General features: G+C 40.8%; 1 protein-coding gene across 5 annotated transcripts in view; it reads right to left on the reverse strand.

The window, feature by feature from the left end:
• Nucleotides 1–20000, reverse strand: part of IGF2BP2 (insulin like growth factor 2 mRNA binding protein 2) — a 1003123-nt gene that overhangs the window by 541793 nt on the left and 441330 nt on the right. The gene's annotated exons all lie outside the window — the stretch shown is intronic.

Below are 20000 nucleotides of genomic sequence, written 5' to 3' on the forward strand. Positions count from 1 at the left end.
GATATCTACTAAATATACATTAAAGCAGTAAGGTCACAGAGAAGGCTTTCATAGTAAGAGAAGCCCCTCACTACGTGCTCCATCAGTCAATGACAATCCAACAGATGCAGCTAGTCATCAGACTCGTCCATGGTAAACTACAAAGCCATTGCATTACCTGCCAAATTCAGAACACATACTAATTCAGAAAGCAGTTCCTACTTTCAAGTATTCTGGTGTACAAATGTAAGATGCGTCTCAGAAGACAAATGTACCCAAAACAGTTTATCTAATGCCTGCTGATTCTTGTAAAAAAAAAACATGCAATACAAGAACTAGAAACTGCTAGATATAAAACTAGAATGATCATGTTACAATTCTACACAGGTTGCACAAGTGTGACTGACAGTTCCCCCTTAGTAGACCTGCAAAAAGCCATTACAGCTAATCAAAAATCAGTTGATCTCACATTACTGGCATATTTTTTCTGGGCTACACTGCAGTACAGCAGGGATAGGGAATTTGCCCTTTCCTCAGTGAACTCTGATCTACAAGTTGATGTATATAATTAGCAGGGTGTGCATGTGTATCAAGTGGGGTGCAGTTTTCCCCTCCCCTACAAAACATTGCTTTTTTCAGTTGGTCGGTGATCAGTCAGTGGTGTTCGATCACTTGTCATTCAATATTTTTAAAAATTTGACATACAGATATACAGCCACACAGATTATATATATGTAGACAGCAGGCTTCCTTCAATCCCAAAGAATCATGGGTTTTTGCACCTCTATTGGACTGATTTATGCATCTTCTGTGGCTGTGCAATCCAAACTGGGAGTGACACTTCTTCCCACACACTGTGCAGCAGTAGGCAGATGTTGGTCTGGTATCATGGGCATGGATCTTCTTGAGGACTTTCTCATCCTCTGCTCTCCTTAGCAAGGTGGTTTCATACATAGTGAAAGCTTCCTTCGCTTCCTGTTTCCAGACAATCTTTTCTGACGCAAAAGAATACCAGTTGTTTATACTGATGGACAGAGCACTTAAGTCATGTTTGTATATGTCCCTGTAGCACAATTTGGGTCGCATTTCAGTTTCTTTCCCGAGTCCAGCTCTCCAAAAAGGAGGTATTTTGGTATTCGTCCATCTGTCATGCGTGAGACATGACCCAACCAAATGCATATGTCTCTGTTTCAGAATGGTGCTCTTCCTCTCAAGCACTGTGCTGTTGGGCATCTTGTCCTGTCATGAGATACCAAGTATGTGCCTAAGTCTGCTGCTGCTCCATGTTTCACTGGCATACAGTAATGTGCTCAAAACACAGGCTGTGTAAACCTGCACCTTGTTGTGCACAGTGAGCTTATTATTAGCTCATATTCTCTGACAGTGGCTTTTCCAATGCACTTGTTCACCTCACTATCAAGTGACACGATGTCACAGACTGTACAGCCTAGGTACATGAACACATGAACAACCGCCAGCCCACAGTCATTCACCATGATTGATGGCTCACTTCCCACATTTTGGCCCATCACCTGGGTCTTCTTTGAACATGCATCTGAAAAGCGAGCCATGAGTGACTGAAGTTCTTGCTGAATGTGAACCACAATAGCTGAGTCATCAGCGAAAAGGAACTCCCTTAGACGCTTCCTAAGCACCCTGGGTCTTTGATCCAAGTGTCAACAGAAGAGGTCGCCGTTCATTCTAGTTTGATAATAGACAGCCTCTGTAGCAGTTCCAAAAGAAAATTTCAACGCAACTTAAATGAAGATACTAAACAACGTTGCTGCCAGTACACACCCCTGCTTTACTCCACTGAGAATCTCTAAAGGTTCAGATGTGGATCCATCATATATGATTAGTCCCCCTCATGCCTTAATGGAAGGCCTTGATAATGCTAATCAGTATATGAGAAAGTACAGTTTTGTACCTACCATAAATGTAGATGTCCGATAGGTATGCAACTGCAATCCTAACATATGGGTTTGTCCTGCCTCAGGCAGCCCTTCGATTGGCCGGATTCCAAAAGTCTGGGTCCGACGTCGGCTGATGTCGCCCTTTCCCTGACGTCAGAGCGCTTGGGGTATAAAAACGTCAGCCGACGCCATCTTCTTCAATGTTTCTTGCCCCAGATGCCAGGTGCCCTCTAAGGAAAGCTAAATTTTGGAAAATAGAGAAAAAATTCCAGACAAGTACAACAGCATAAAAACAAATACACCATAAAAGATTACCCCAGGTAGCTAAAATCAGGGGTAGAAACCCAAAAGTATACCACAGAGGGGTAGGTGGGAGGGAAAATCTGACTGCAGTTGCATACCTATCGGACATCTACATTTATGGTAGGTACAAAACTGTACTATGTCCTTCAAGGATGCAACTGCAGTCTTGACATATGGGTTGAATACCATAGCCAACCTGGGGGTGGTAGGCACTAAGACAAAGATGGTGTAGCTAAAATGCCCTGCAGTACCGCAGAGGCAAATCCTGCTCTGGACCTGGAGTATAAAGGCAGGTTGTAATGTTTGGAAAATGTATGCACGGAGCTCCATGTAGCAGCTTCTAAAATGTCCTTTGTTGCCACTCCTCTTAAAAAGGCTGTGGAGGTGGCTGTAGCTCTGGTGGAATGTGGCCTGGTGTCAGCTGGCACAGTTTTTCCATGAAAAGAGTAGCAGAATCGAATGCAATTTCCAATCCATTTAGAAATTGTCTGTTTGGAAATTGCTTTTCCCTGCAATCCAGCAGCGAAAGCTACAAAAAGCTGGTCAGATTTTCTGAAAGACTTTGTTCTGTCCAAGTAGTAGCGCAACTGTCTGTGTATGTCCAAGGTGTGCAGAAGTCTCTCTCCTTTATTTTGAGGATTGGGAAAGAAGGTAGGCAGGTGACTAGCTTGATTCAGGGACACCCTGGATACCACCTTTGGCATGAATGACGGATTGGTTCTCAAAGAAACTCTGTCCTGGTGAAAAATGAGAAATGGTTGTATTGCCATAAGGGCCTGTAGCTCAGAGACTCTTCTTGCTGAGGTTACTGCCAGAAGGAAGGCTGTCTTCCAAGACAGAAATTGCAACTCTGAAGATGCTGCTGGTTCAAAGGGAGGAAGAGTTAATATTTCCAGCATGAAGTTGAGGTCCCATGCAGGCACTGGTGGTTTCCTTGGAAGGTTGATGTTCTTTATACCTCTTAGAAACTGTCTTAGCAATGGGTGAGAAAATACAGGCGGATCAGTGTTATATTTGGCAGATATTGCTGAAGCATGTATTTTTATGGAAGAATATGAAAGGCCATTGTGGAGCATTTCAGCCAAGTATTCCAGGATCTGTGGAATGCTCATCACTGATGGGTCTTGACCCTTTTTGCTGTTCCAGATAAGAAATCTCTTCCATTTTGCGGAGTATGTTTTTCTAGTGGAAGGTCTGCGCGCCTCCAGGATGATATCTTTTACCCTTTTGGAAAGTGTATCCTGAGTAATAGTCATGGAATCTTCCAAGCTGTCAGCTTCAATGTTTTCAAGCTGGGGTGTAGTGTCCTGTAATTGTGCTGTGTCAGAAGAAGTGGCCATTGAGGAAGGAGCCACGGATTGGTGTGTGTCAAGCTCCGTAGCAGTGGATACCAGTGTTGTCTTGGCCAGTCTGGAGCTATCAGTATGACTTTCGGTTGCTCTGTCTTGATCTTTAGTAACACCTTGGTCATCAAAGGAAGAGGTGGGAAGGCATATAGTGTTAGGGAGTTCCAACTGAAGGAGAGAGCGTCCACCTTCCATGCTTGAGGATGGTATGTCCTTGTGCAAAACTTTTTCAGATGGTGATTGAAGTGGGAGGCAAAAAGATCTATATCCGGCCTTCCCCATGCTTGAGCTATTTGTAAGAAAATATCTGGATGCAACATCCATTCGTGTGGATCCATGATGTTTCTGCTTTGGCTGTCCGCCAGAACATTGTCCTTTCCCTGGTACAAACTGGGATTGTAGCTCTATTTTCAATTGTAGGGAAATATCCCCGAGATTCATTGCCAGTCTGCAAAGAGGGTAGGAATGGGTACCTCCTTGCTTGTTTATGTACCACATAACTGTGGTATTGTCTGTCTTTATTAGTAGATGGCCCTGATGCATGAACTTTTCGAAGGCCTTGATTGCATGTATCACTGCCAGCATTTCTTTTTGGTTGATATGCAGGTGCTTTTCTTTTTGTGTCCATTGTCCTTGAATGCATCTGCCCTCCATGTGCGCCCCCCATCCATGGTCTGAGGCGTCTGTTGTTATGGTTTGACTTGTACGAGGCTTGCTGAAAGGCAGACGTTTATCTGGCTTGCTTGAGCCCACCACATAAATTCCTTTTGAAGGCATGAAATGAGTTGGATCAATGTTTCCAGGCTGTGGCTGTGCTGAGACCATAGACTTTTTAGATACCATTGTAGTTTCCTCATATGTAGCCTTGCATGTGGAATCAGAAGAATGCAAGATGCCATGAAACCCAGGGCCTGCAGGATTTTCCTTGCAGTCATCTGGGTGTGAGTTGCCAATCTTCTGAAGTATTCTGGTAATTGTTTTTCTTTTGTCAGAAACGCCATCTGGGTGTTTGTGTCCAGTGTGGCACCCAGGAAAGGTATTTGTTGGGATGGTACGAGACTTGACTTCTGAATATTGATTGTGCATCCCAAGGTCTGCAGTAGGTGAATGACATAGTCCAAGTTTTTTAACAAGGCTTGTTGGCTGTCCGCTTGTACAAGGCAGTCGTCCAGGTAAGGGTATATTTGTATCCCCTGAAGTCTGCAATGTGCAATTACTGATGCCAGGCATTTCGTGAACACTCTGGGCGCAGTAGATAAGCCAAAGGGCAATGCTGAGAATTGATAATGCTCTGAGCCTGCAAGAAATCTGAGGTATCTTCTGCAACTTTGTCTGATTGGGACATGCAGGTATGCCTCCTTGAGGTCCAGAGTTACCAGCCAAGACCCCTTGCCCAGCATGGGAAGGAGTTGCTGTAAAGTCAGCATTTTGAATTTTGGCACAATAAGGTAAGTATTCATAGGTTCATAGGTTTATACTAGGCTATCTGCCCTAAGGCATTTATAAGCCTAGCCCAAATTTTTGTGGCTTACGCCACCCCTTATATGAAAAAATACTGTGCCCATTAGTTTGTTGTGCCTCTGTCCAGCAGTGACACAGAGATGATTCCCGGGGTAAACCTACGATCTCCCATCCACAGGTCTAGATTTCTCTTGAACAGAGTCAGCGAGGTGCTCTGCCTCACATGGACCGGGATTTTATTCCACAGCATAGGGAGTCTCTGAGTGATAAATCTATCCCTCCAGCACGCCCTATTTATATCCGTGCTAAGGTTTAAGTTGCTTGCTCTAGTGGTTTTGGTGGATTTGGATTTTTGAGGTGGAGCATGTCCATTAATTCGGGTTGGACATGGCCTTGTATGTCAGGCACATGTCACCTCTGAGCAGACGGTATGCGACTGAATAGAGCTGGAGTTTCTTCAATCTGGCAGCATATGACAGATTTTGGAGTCCCTTTATCCTTTTGGTGAGGAACTTTTGGGGTCTCTCCAATTGCTGCAGATGTCTGGTGAGATACATCCCGAATGGGGCATTGTACTCGATCATTGGTCTGATAAGTGAAGAGTACAGGGGAACAATGACCTCACTAGATCTGGATGTGAATCCCTTCATGATCAGGTGGGCAATGTAGAAGGTCTTTCTAACCACTTTAGCAATGTGAGTGCCAGTCTGCAAAGAGGGTAGGAATGGGTACCTCCTTGCTTGTTTATGTACCACATAACTGTGGTATTGTCTGTCTTTATTAGTAGATGGCCCTGATGCATGAACTTTTCGAAGGCCTTGATTGCATGTATCACTGCCAGCATTTCTTTTTGAAAAAATACTGTGCGGAAAAGTCCAGAATGGGTCTCCATTGGTTTTCTTTTCTTGGAACAAGGAACAGTCTTGAATAAAATCCTTGTCCTTGTTCTGCAGAAGGAACCTTTTCTATTGCTCTTATTTGAAGTAGGTTTGTTATTTGTTTGAGTGCCTCTACCCTTTGATTTGGTGGCAGGTTTGGCCTGCCATGTCTTGTTGGCAGTGTATGAAAATAGAATCTGTATCCTTTGTCTATTATCTCCAGTATCCATTTGTCCTTTGTAATATTGTGCCAATTTTGTGAGAATAAAGATAATTTTCCGCCCAAAGGTGCTTCTAATTGAGCCCTGGATGGCGGAGTCAAAGTCAAGTCATTGAGATTGTCCTGGCAGAGCAGTGGAAGGTCCTGCCCCACCTCTCTGGTTCGGAGGCTGCCATTGACGTCCTCTGTAGGAGCCTCGAGTTTACCCTCTACCTCTGCCACATCTGTTTTTGCCTCTTTGAAATTTGTCTGTGTCAGGAAAGGACCAATGCTTAGAAGGCCAATTCCTGCTGAATCTTGGAGGCTGTACCTGGAGGAAATCTTTGACTGTTTGCACTGATTTTGCCTTTTCCTCTATTTTCTTTAAAACCTCTTGTGCAGTAGTACCAAATAGCTTATGTTTCTCTAGTGGTGCGTCCAAAAGCTTAATTTTCACATGGTCTGGCTATGTTTGTTCCTTTAACCAAGCATGTCTGCGTATGACCGCACCTGTCACTGCTGCTCTACATGAAGCTTCCAATGCATCATATCCACACTGAAGGAAATGGCTGCTAACCTACTTAGTATTATGAACCAATTCCTGTAACCCCTTTCTATCTAATGGTTCAGGGGAAGCCAGTTTCTTTTGCAAGTCATCCAACATGTATTCCTGATACTGAATCATATGAAATTGACAATTTAATGCTCGCATAGAAATGGTGGAAGATGTATATACTTTCTTGCCCCACCTTTCTAAAGCCCTAAAATCTCTTTCCGAAGGGAGTGGGTTCTTAGCAGTAGTGGAGGAAACCCCTTTAGGCCCCTGAGAAATAGTTTCAGGGTCAGCAGTATGGCCCTTGTACAGAAATTGATGTGTGTCTGGGACCCTGTAGTACCTGTCTGGCTTGACAGGAGCAGGGGTGAGGGAGTCAGGGGAAACACTAGATTCTAAGTACACATCATCTAAAACATTTAAAACTGGAGGAATAGCTAAGGGTCTATGCTGAGGTAGCTTTAAAAATTCCTTTAACCTTTTCCTAGAATCTGAGTATTCTTGGCTTTGCCATTTGAAGTGTTCCCTCATGGAATGAAGCGTTTCCCCAAAGGAAAACTCCTCAGGAGGAGAAGCAGAGGGAATAAGATTCCTCCGCATCAGAATCCTCGTAGGCCGGGAAGGCCTCCTCCTGGTAGTCTGAATGTGCAGAATCACCTGAGGCCTCATCGGAGGACTGGGAGTCTACCTGCTCAACCCTAGGCCTCTTGTCAGAAGGCGGCTGAGAGCCTCTATCTGGATGAGGCTGTGAACCCCTAATTAAAGAAATAAGGTCCTCAGCTAAACTTAAAATTTGAGAACCAGAAGTGGATCCCTGAGAAACAGATCTTGCAGGGAGAGACTTAGCCTGTTTGGCAGCCTTAGCATGTGTGTAGGCCTTAATGGACATAGACACTGGAGGCCTGGCAGCCCCACGTGCTGGAGTAGTCTTATCCACTGAAGTGGTGTCAGAAATATCCTGGGCTACGGTCTCAGAGGGGAGAACAGGAACCGGCACAGAGCTGGCCTCCGGTACCGAAGTAACCGGTGGAGCGGTGTCGTCGGTCTGTAGCGGTTGCGAAACCGGCTCAGAAGAGACCGAGACACTCGCGGTAGGCCTAAGCGTGGTGTCGGCCGAGACCGCGGTTGTCGGTCCTTATCCTTCCGTTTTTTAGGTAAATGTGCTGTCGGAAGCTCCGATGGCATGATATAACAGAAATCTTCCCCAAAATAATCCTGTGCAAACTCTGACCGACGCCTAAGAGTGCGTTTATTGAGAGAGGCACAAGCTGCACAGGCCGAGACGTTGTGTTCTGGGCCTAAGCAGGGTAAGCAGTAAGAGTGGAAATCCTTATGAGGTATTTGTTTCCCACAAGTTAAACAATTATTAACTTTTTCACTTATCTGACATCAGCTGAGGCAAGAAAAGGTCCCCAATGGGGTACTTAGCTTTTTTGAAGACTTCAGTAGCTGAAAACACAGGAGCTGGTCGACCGGCACTTGCAAACTGCTTCTTCTTCGGGCGCCACGCAGCAAGAAAGACTGAAGAAGATGGCGTCGGCTGACGTTTTTATACCCGAGGCGCTCTGACGTCGGGGAAAGGGTGACATCAGCCGACGCCGGACCCAGAATTTGGAATCCGGCCGACCGAAGGGCTGCCTGAGGCAGGACAACCCATATGTCAGGACTGCAGTTGCATCCTTGAAGGACATCAGCAAATCTTTGCAAGAATTGCAAACAGACTTGGCTACTGATGAAGTCGAATGCCTTGGTCAGACCAATGAAGGCAATATACAAATAGTAAATTCTGTATCCACACATGAACTGGTTCAGGAATATCCATATTTATGGGGACATAATAAAATTAAGTACTTAGGAATTTGGATTAAAATGATTCTAGTGTAGCCACTAAGGATATGTGGGAAGAGACTAAACAAAAGATAATACAAAAACTGAGAAAATGGAAGCTTTATTATACTGGACATGGATAATGAAACACAAGCAGGCGGCGGCAGCTGTTAGCATTGTTGCCTCACACCGACAGGTTCTCCTGTTCGAATCTCAGCTGGGTGTGCCTTTTGTGCAGTTTCCCTGCAGTAGTATGGGTTTCCTCCCACATTCCAAAGTCATGCGGTAAGTGGATTTGACGCACTAAAATAGGCCGTAGGTGCAAGTGTGTATACGAGTGAGTGGTACAGATGAACTACCACAGCAGGGATTGCCACCTTGGCTAAAGATGATCGACTGTTGAAGTGACACTCTGACCCCATATGCAAAATGGAAAAAAGGGGTTGAAGGTGGATGGAATAAGATGCTAGCAGTTAAAATGTTTTTAGTCCCTTTAGTCTTATAAACAGGTCAGGCTTATTTTTATCAACCAGAGCAGAAGTTGTGGATAGCAATTAAGAGCTGAAGGACTTTATCTGGGAGGGTTAGAAGGCAAAAGTAAAGTGGGATAAGCTGATTCTTCTGGTAGAACAGGGCAGATTGGGTTTACCCAATTTGAAAGGGTATGTCAGAGCTACACAGTTAAGACTCCTATACATAGCAGAAGCAGAAAGCTATACTTCAAAGTGGATAGGAATGAGGATGAAACAAGGGGGAATCTCAACAAAAGGAGAGACTGGGATTTTGGATGCAGGCCTTTAAGGAGAATAGCAATAATACATATTATATACACAGAGTAGCAGAATGTATTCTAAGAACTAAGCCAACACAGGATGGGAGAAAGGAGATTCTACTGATGGGATGACTGCAATTAGAGATATAGACAATAGGAAAGACAGGGCTGGAATTTATTGGAGAAAACTGGCAAAAGAACCAAGGTATTGGGAGCAAATAAAGTACAGTTGTGTACACTTACCATAAATGTAGATGTTCGAGTGTATTCACTGTTGCAGTCATTTGGGTAATCTGCTGGCAGGTTGCCCTCACAGTCTGCCTGAATTCCAAAGTCTTGGGTTCTGCGTCGGTTGCTGTCTTCTCTTCCATGACGTCAGGGGTATAAAACACACAGCCGACACCATTTTCTTTAGTTTTTCTTGCCCCCGATGTCAGGTATGTATATATACATGCATCAATATACACTTTATCTTCATTTGTATTTAAAAAGTTTTTTTTCTAAAAAAAGTATCATGTCCTTTAAAGTCAAAGAATCAGCGGAATTGTCACCATAACCATGGTTAACGAAATGAATGTTATCAACAGGATTAAAGTCAAAATTATTATTGAACACATGTTGAAAACATTTTTTAGGTTCAAAAAGCACTTCATTGTTATGTACAGCACCCTGGGTGCCTGAAACGCTAGAAACAACCATGACATCTCTCTGGCGATTTTGACGAATATTAAAGACAGTACCTGTAGCGTTATTGTCACAAATAGGTAGTTCACCTTGATGGTTACTGTCTTGAAGTCTTATTCCACTCGCATTAGGAACCATTTGAACCTGACCATCCACAGATGTAATGCTGTTGGAAGGCACATACCCTCTCTCTGCCTGTATCCCACCATGACTCGCAGGTACTGAGCGTGGAGACGACGTGAAAGGCGTGGCACAGGTCTCAGGCACACATGAGGGCTCTGTGGGCTGGGAAACAGCGCCACCAGCCGACTCCTTTTGGCTTAAAAGTTCAATAAGCCTGGAAAGATCACTTTTAAGTGCTGCAACCTCCTCACGAACTTTGCAGACTTCTCTTTGTGTTTTAGCCATGTTTGGAGCTGGACAATCGTTCTTTACATTGTTGTATTGAACATGGTTTTGTCCCACAAGGTTTAAGATTTTTTAAATACCCTTTTGGTGTCACATATTCGAAAGATGTTTTAAAAGATTTACATTCTTAATTTGATGAGTGTGGTTTGGGACTTGTGAAATACAATGATGTTACTATGCTGCCTTTGTGTAAGGAGATAAATATTTTGAATGAAAATATTTTAAAAGATTTATTATTTTCTGAATTTGAATCTTTGTATAGGAAAATCCTGGATAAAATTGACAGGAGGGTTAACATTTTTTTAAGGAAACAAAAGAAATTCCTGAGGGACCAACAGCAGTACAGTGTTGTTAAAGTTTATCCTGGTCCTATTTTTAATAATAGACATGGTAATAGAAACAATATAAATATAAATGCAAATACAGGATTTGGTGATGACATTAACCCTCTTGTGGCTGACATTCATGATCAAGGGGCGCCACCAGAGGTACGAGTTACAATACCCTGATGAGTTAGATTCCTTTTCTGAACTGCAAGACCCTTTTTTATTCCCCAGGAGGTCAGAACGATTGGCCAGCAAGACCAGGCATCCTCCAGACCCAGGTCATTCGAGCAATGGCTATGGGATGAATTACGGATGGAAAAGGGTGGTCAAGAAGGGCAAATAGTGATTCAGCAAGGGACCGATGGCACTGTATCTGAATACAATGGTTTTAAAATTTATAACTATTCCACTCAAGTTATAGGGAAACTACATTTCAACTTGTTTTCTAGAGGTTTCAAATATGTCAAAAGTAACCCTGGTGATCTAGCTAATCTCTTGGTTGATTTTAAATTATTTTTAAGAAAGTTAAATTTAAATATGATTTTTAACAAAACAGATAAAGAGAACAACAATGTTTCAGAGGGTTTAGTTCGAAGTACTACTTACAATCCACCTCTTCATCCTGTTTTATTGCTATATGAAAAAATAGTTATGGATGAAATATATGAAGCCTTTCACAGGCACAATTTAAACTGTGGTTTAACCAATTTAAGTTATGATGAAATCCAACTACTTCATCACTTACAAGGGCAAAAAGAACTGCGTATCATGCAACCTGACAAGGGAGGGGGTGTTGTGTTGTTTGATACTGAGGAATATTATAATTCGATTACCAATATCTTGTTGGATTCCACTACTTACTCTCCCATTTCGATTAATGAAATCAACATAGCCTATGGGAGAATTTATTTTAGAAGAATACCTATTAGAAAATAGGATTGATTGTAAGACCCACAGATTTTTGAGACAAAACAATTCTATAATTCCCACCTTTTTTGGGCTACCTAAGGTTCACAAATCCATTTTAGCTCCAACTTTTCGACCCATTGTTTCTGCTAGAAATTCTAAAACACATCCACTAGCGGTTTTTGTTGATTATCACATTAAAGAAATTTTGATGAAAATGGTACATCTTTTAAGGAATTCATGGGATTTTCTCAGCAAATTAACCCCAGATCTGTGGAGTGAGGACGTTAGTTTCCTCACTATTGATGTGAAGAATTTATTTACCTGTATTCCCCGTGATCTGGGTTTTGAATACTTTAGTGACAGTATTTACAAACACTCTTCCCTAGAGAAGGACCAGATTCCATTAATTTTGGAACTTTTAGAAATTGTTTTAGATCATAATTATATCAGTTTCCAAGGTGAATATTTCCAACAGACTAGTGGTGTTGCAATGGGGGCAGCTTGTGCCCCCATGTACGCCAACTTGGTCATGTTGGAGTGGGAGAGTAGATATGTATTTGGCAGTCCCTTTCAAGGAAACATTAAAATTTATCTGAGATTCCTTGACGATATTCTTCTTTTATGGAAAGGAACCACAGAAATGCTCACCTTGTTTATGGAATACTTGAATAATAGTACCAGTTTTCTTGCCTTTACACACACTTGGCATCCTGACACTATTAACTACTTGGACATTACTATTGTTAAAACAAGAATTTTAAATCCAAGATTTACCGTAAGGATACTTTGTGCAATAGCTATTTGCACTTTGACAGTCATCATCCTATATTCCAAAAGAAAAGCCTTGTGAAGGGACAGGCAGTTAGGATAGCCAGGATGACTTCAGATTTCAATGATTTGAAGAATGAATTTCTTTTTCTGGGTAGTAAGTTTATTGAAAGGAATTATCCTTTAGATATGGTTTGTGACATATTGGCCAAGGTCTATGGTGAATGGGGCAAAAGATATAAGCCATTGTTAGGTCAACCCTTTGTCGCTTTAGGGTCTCAGTGTAGAGATGGGAAAGATTTTAGGGGGTCCTGTGTTACAGAGTTCACTACATTTTCAAATACTTTTACTAATATTATTAGTTCCAATTGGTGCATGTTAAAAAGTAACAAAGATCTATTTGAGGCAGTAGGACCCAAACCTATATTTACCTTTAGGACAGGAAGGAATTTTAAAAAAGTTTTTGAATACATTGACAGCAATGCAAGATATTTTAATAAGAATACTTTTCCTTGTGGCAGTTGCAGCCAATGTTCATACATCATCAGTGATGCACATATCAGATTAAAGAATGGGCTTAATAGTTTTGTGAGATTCTGCAGGGGCAACTGCAGAACCAGGATGTTGGTTTATTTGGCGATATGTGGTGGGTGCCTTGCATTCTATGTTGGAAAAACTGAGAGGGCACTCAGAGACAGAATATATGAACACACATATGATATTAGGACAGCCAAAGAAAGCAATGCACTTTTTAAACATTCTGAGATATATGCTTCTTTTTCTGGTTATAAATTTGGTATTATTGAAGTTGTGAGAGACAATGTTAGAGGGGGAGATTGTAAAAACATTTTATTAAATAAAGAACTTAAATGGCAACTTAGGCTGAGGGCACATATTGCTCCTGGTCTAAATGAATACTTTAGTATTAAAACCAGTTCTACTAGCAAAAGCAGTTAGGGTTTAACATGAATTACATTGTAGAATTAATTGTTTTTTTACTCATGTTAATTTTTTTGGTCAAAAGTATTTAGTATTAGTATATTTTATATTTTATATATGTATATTCTTTATGTGTGTGTTTCTTTAAAAGTTTAATTGATTGTTTCGTGAGGCATTATAAAAGTTGTTTGTAGCACCTGTGTGTTTTTTGTATCTGATGAAGTCTTGTCCAGACGAAAGCGCTTGTACACTTTATATAAAGGTCGTTCTGCCTTCATTCGTGGTTGGATCTTTTTTTATTCATTTATTGTGTTTTGTGCCTTTTTTTTAGTAAACTATTTAGATTACACAGGTTCCCAGATACTTATGTAAACAACATTTTACTTAAAGGTAAATCAAAGACATGCCTTGCTCCACATCACCCATGCAGGAAATTCCAGCCTGTACACACCCCATGTTTTTAATCAATTCTGTAGATACTAGCCCTCAAAATTCTTTGTTCAAGAATCGGGGACAAAGCCAAAAATAACGACATTCAAATATTACTTAATTCACAAAACAGACTGGTAGGAACATATATTTTCTGAACAAGAAGAAATATGACTGGCATTATATATTGACTGTAATCCTGAGTGAATTAGCAGAAGATCAAACATTTTGCAAGGGACAAGAGCTCAAATATGAACAAGATTATGGCCAGTTGAAATCTACAGTTAAAGGATCAGCAATTTTTCCAGCTGCAACTTATGACGCAACTGACTATCAGAAACGGTCTGGTAACCCTGTAGAGCTCATCTCTAAAATTATGTAGAGTTGGTATGTATACTCCCCTGTACATATGGATATTACTATGGCTGATTTGCATGCAACAGTCTACTGAGCTTACAACAGTTCCATACATTCACTTTTGGGGGATGGTACAGAATCACTGAACAGCTCTGACATGTATCCTATGTAATTTATTGCAAAGGTTCCTGTGTGTACCTTATCTGTGAATTCTGCCTGCAACTGTTGTTTACCTTAGTCACAGATTCTCACATTTACCCTTCAAACTATTAGTTTCATTAGTATGGCAATTTTAAAGGGATATGACATTTAATTGTCTTGCTCAACAATTGTGTAATGTTACAGTTCTACCACAGTAGTTTGTTATTCACTCCTTTATGTATTCAGTTTGTAAAGGAATACACTTTTCAGTCTTTAAGATACCATAAATATATACATATTGTTTCATGTTTTTAAATACTTGAGTTCATCTTGAGCTACAAATAATTGCTGACAGGCAAGTACATACTTTTTGAAATCCTAGAATTAATATGAATTCTCAATACTACAATGCACATCCCATTTTTTTTAAACAAGATTAATATATGATCTGTTTCCATTTCTGATAAAACAGCTCATTTATTGTGCAGTTGCTGGCCTTAAACGTGAGGGATAACAGCAAAGTAATCACTGACCCTTATGGGAAATTTGACAAGGAGTTTCAAATTCTCAAAAATGAAGTCAATAAATGTTTGGTTGCAAATTATTAATGTGACACAGTTCCCAGTTTACGTCAGGATCATTTACTACATTGTAACTTTCAGACATTAAGTTTCCTCATACAAATTAAAGAGCTTCTTTACTGAGATATGGTCATCTACAGTGTCAAAAGGAAATAATTCATCAACAAAAGTATCAAGAGTAACAAGATGCCAAATGTAAGTATGACTAAGGAATTACTAACAAAATGACACATTTCCACTAATTTGATGTCTGATAATTAAAATAAGCTGTTGTCGTTATCAAAATCAGTGCTGTGTAATGATGCAAACTGTAATGATTTAAGAAGCTGCTAAACCGGTCACTTTATTTTAACTCCTTGTGTAAACTAATCCTACCATCACCCTCTGTGTTGAGTTTATTCTTCTATGTTAATTGATCAGGATCAGATATGTAGAAAAGGCCAAAAAAGACTACAAGGGAATAGTCATTTTCCTGTTCAAGGTAAGTATGTCTTTAGAAGACAGACCAGAACTCATCAACACAGAAAACAAGGATAAGTCACACACCTACTCCCAGAAGATTAAACACTGACAAATACCATCCCTTTAGTCGGCTATTAAAATTGCTACATTTTCCCATAACCTTATTTTTTTGTAAAGGCGTGCCCAATTCTTGAACCTTGTTGTGATTTGTTCAACTCACACCACAGCCAAGTAAATGACAGTGGTTACCTGTTCTTCAGCTTTGTGAAAGCAGAATTCCTGAACTCTGAGCCTCACAATACCGGTGTTTGTATTTTTTCCCTTATAGTATCCACTGTAGAGCAACTTGAAATATGTAGATCTGTAACTCAGATTCAACATTATTCTTTTTTTTAAGTATTTCCCTGGGTTAAAAAGGATACATATACATATATATATATATATATATATATATATAGAGAGAGAGAGAGATGCATATATACGAGGAAAGTGTGTTGAGCAGATGGAAAAAGTACTTTGAGGGGTTGATGAATGAAGAGAATGAGAGGGAAAGAAGGTTGGATGATGTGCGGATAGTGACTCATGAAGTGCAGTGGATTAGCAAGGAGGAAGTAAGGATAGCTATGAAGAGGATGAAGAACGGAAAGGCTGTTGGTCCAGATGACATACCTGTGGAAGCATGGAGGTGTTTAGGTGAAATGGCAGTGGAGTTTTTAACTAGATTGTTTAATGAAATCTTGGAAAGTGAGAGGATGCCTGAGGAATGGAGAAAAAGTGTTTTGGTACCGATTTTTAAGAATAAGGGTGATGTGCAGAGCTGTAGTAACTACAGAGGGATTAAACTGATCAGTCACAGCATGAAGTTATGGGAAAGAGTAGTGGAAGCTAGGTTAAGGAGGGAGGTGATGATTGGTGATCAGCAGTATGGTTTCATGCCGGGAAAGAGCACTACAGATGCAATGTTTGCTCTGAGAGTGTTGATGGAGAAGTACAGAGAAGGTCAGAATGAGTTGCATTGTGTCTTTATGAATTTAGAGAAAGCATATGACAGGGTGCCTAGGGAGGAGTTGTGGTATTGTATGAGGAAGTCGGGAGTGTCAGAAGTATGTAAGAGTGGTACAAGATATGTACGAGGGTAGTGCGACAGTGGTGAGGTCTGCGGTGGGAGTGACGGATGCGTTTAAGGTGGAGGTGGGATTACATCAAGGATCAGCTCTGAGCCCTTTCTCATTTGCAATGGTGATGGACAGGTTGACAGACGAGATCAGACAGGAGTCCTCGTGGTCTATGATGTTTGCAGATGACATTGTGATCTGTAGTGAGAGTATTGAACAGGTGGAGGATACCCTGGAGATGTGGAGATATGCTGTAGAGAGAAGAGGAATGAAGGTCAGCAGGACTAAGACAGAATATATGTGTGTGAATGAGAGGAAGGATAGAGGAATGGTGAGGATGCAGGGAGTAGAGGTGGCGAAGGTGAATGAGTTTAACTACTTGGGATCAACAGTTCAGAGTAATGGTGAGTGTGGAAGAGAGGTGAAGAAGAGAGTACAGGCAGGATGAAGTGGGTGGAGAAGACTGTCAGGAGTAATAGTACCAGTAAGAGTGAAGGGGAAGGTCTACAAGAGGGTAGTGAGACCATCTATGTTATACGGGTTGGAGACAGTGGCATTGACAAAAAGGCAGGAGTCAGAGCTTGACGTGGCAGAGTTGAAGATGTTAAGATTTGCACTGGGAGTGACGAGGATGGACAGGATTAGGAATAAGTATATTAGAGGGTCAGCCCAGGTTGGAAGGTTTGGAGACAAAGCCAGAAAGGCAAGATTACGTTGGTTTGGACATGTGCTGAGGAGGGATGCAGAGTATATTGGGAAAAAGATGCTAAGGATGAAGCTGCCAGGTAACAGGAAAAGAGGAAGGCCTAAGATAAGGTTTATGGATGTGGTGAGAGGATATGCAGGTGGTTGGTGTGACAGAGCAAGATGTACAGGACAGGAGGAAATAGAAACAGTTGATCTGCTGTGGCGACCCCTAACGAGAGCAGCCGAAAGAAGATATATATATATATATATATATATATATATATATATACATATGGGTCCGCTTCTAAATCTTGAACGCTCATAATCTTGAAATTCAAAATACTGAGTCCAAAATCTTGAAAGTTCAAAATACTGAAAACTCAAAATACTGAATTTCATAATATCAAAAAAACAAGAGTACACCAACACTTACAATATTCCAGCACAACTACATAACTAAACATATTACTATTCGCCAACTATAAGCAGGGGTGCAAGCCCCCCTCACACCCCCTGCTACTTAAATATATAAACTCCAAGATTGCACTCCACAGAGGAAAATGGCAATCATTATTATGTGCTTCATGACTGCCTGCTGTAACCTTAGTCATGTTCCCTTTTAATTTGCTATACAACAACATAATTCATCTTAGTGTAGTAAAGTGCAATCTTGGAGTTGATATATTTAAGTAGCAGGGGGTGTGGGTGGCACAGCCACCCACATGGGGGGTGCAGGAGGGCTTGGCTCCCTGCTAATAGTTGGAGTAAACTAATATGCTTTGTCTTTTATTTGTTTCTCTATGTACTTCTGGTGGAGTCCAGTAAGTGTTAGCATCCTGTAGCTTTTTTGATATTAATGAAATTCAGCACTTTTCTGAGCTTGTGATATATATATATATATATATATATATATATATATACACACACACACACACACACACACACACACACACACACACACACACACACACACACACACACACACACACACACACAGTGCAATGGAAAAGTATTTGCCCTCTTCCTAATTTCTTTTTTTTTTTTGCATGTTTGTCACACTTAAATGTTTCAGATCATCAAACAAATAAAAGTTTTAGACAAAGATAAGCCAAGTAAACACAAAATGCAGTTCTTAAGTGATGATTTTATTTATTAAAGAAAAAAGCTATGCAAACCTACATGGACCTATGTGAAAAAGTGATTTCCCCCTAAACCTAATAAATGGTTGTGCCACCCTTAGCAGCAGCAACTGCAATCAAACATTGATTTAACCATCAAGACAGTAAATAAAAAGATAGGTGCCCTCTACAGACTTAAGCCCTTTCTTACTGCCACATCCCGAGTATCTCTTGCCCAAACTCATCTCATCTCTACACTACTGTATGCCTCTCCTTCCTTTATCAACATTTCTAAAGCTAACCTTCAGAAACTTAATTTAGCCTACCATAGTATTGCCAGATTTGCCACTGGCTCTCCATTCCATACTCATCACTGTCTCAACTTAAAGAAACTCAACTGGCTAGAACTTCCAAACCTAATACTCCTACAGCAATTAGTCATCACTTTTAAAATTCTACATTACCCCTCCAACACACCTATACTGAACAACCTCATCACACCTTATAAAAATCTTACTACACTTCGCTCAGCCAACAAGCTTCTAGTAACTACTCTCAAATCTCATAATAAAGCAGGTGACTCCTTATTTGCAAACACTGTCGGATCATATTGGAATAAACTTCCCACAGAACTGACCTCCCTAGGCTCATGTCACCTTTTCAAAAAACAGATTAGAAATCATTTACAAAATCACTGGCTATGCCCATGCTCCAATCCCGACTGATAACTGTTACACTACCTGCTTTCATAGTTAACACTGTATATTAAATTGTATCTTGCTTTTTCTCAATGTTTGATTGTTTTTTGTTTAGTGATTTTTAAACTGTAAAGTTTATAGCATGATAGTGAAGCTTTCCTCCTCAGCCCTCTGCAGAAAATAGACATGTATCCAGCCAGACTAGCCCAGTAATACTGTATATTCAATTGTACTTTGCTTTTTTTGTCATTATTTGATTGTTTTTTGATTAGTGATTTTTTTTAAACTGTAAAGTTATGGTATGATAGTGGAGCTTTTCTCCTCGGGCCTCTGCTGAAAATGGACATGTATCCAGCCAGACTAGCCCGGTTAACAAATGTAAAATAAAATAATAAATAATAAATAAATAAAATAAATTTGCGATAACTGGCAATGAGTTTTTCACATCGCTGTTGAGGAATTTTGGCCCACTCCTCTTTGCAGAATTGTTTTCATTCCAGCCATATTGGAGGGTTTCTGAGCATGAACCGCCTTTTTAAGGTCATGCCACAGCATCTCTATTGGATTAAAGTTCAGACTTTGACTAGGCCACTCCAAAACCCTCATTTTGTTTTTTTTAAGCCATTCAGAGATGGACTTGCTGGTGTGTTTTGGATCATTGTCCTGCTGCAGAACCCAAGTGCGTTTCAGCTTGAGGTCACGAACTGATGGCCAGACATTCTCATTCAGGATTTTATGGTAGAGAGCACAATTCATGGTTCCATCAATCACAGCAAGTTGTCCAGGTACAGAAGCAGCAAAGCAGCCCCAGACCATCACACTACCACCACCAGTTTTGACTGTTGGCATGATGTTCTTTTTCTGAAATGCTATGTTACTTTTACGCCAGATGTAACGGGACGCACACCTCTCAAAAGGTTCAACTTTTGTTTTGTCAGTCCACAGAATATTTTCCCAAAAGTCTTGGGGATCATCAAGATGTTTTTTGGCAAAAGGGAGACTAGCCTTTATGTTCTTTTTGGTCAGCAGTGGTTTTCGCCTTGGAACTCTGTCATGCACGCCATTTTTGCCCAGTCTCTTTCTTATGGTTGCATCATGAACACTGACCTTAACTGAGGCAAGTGAGGCCTGCAGTTCTCAAGATGTT

Source organism: Protopterus annectens, chromosome 6.part1, assembly GCF_019279795.1.
Source record: "Protopterus annectens isolate FY-2018-M chromosome 6.part1, PAN1.0, whole genome shotgun sequence".
NCBI lineage: Eukaryota > Metazoa > Chordata > Ceratodontiformes > Protopteridae > Protopterus > Protopterus annectens.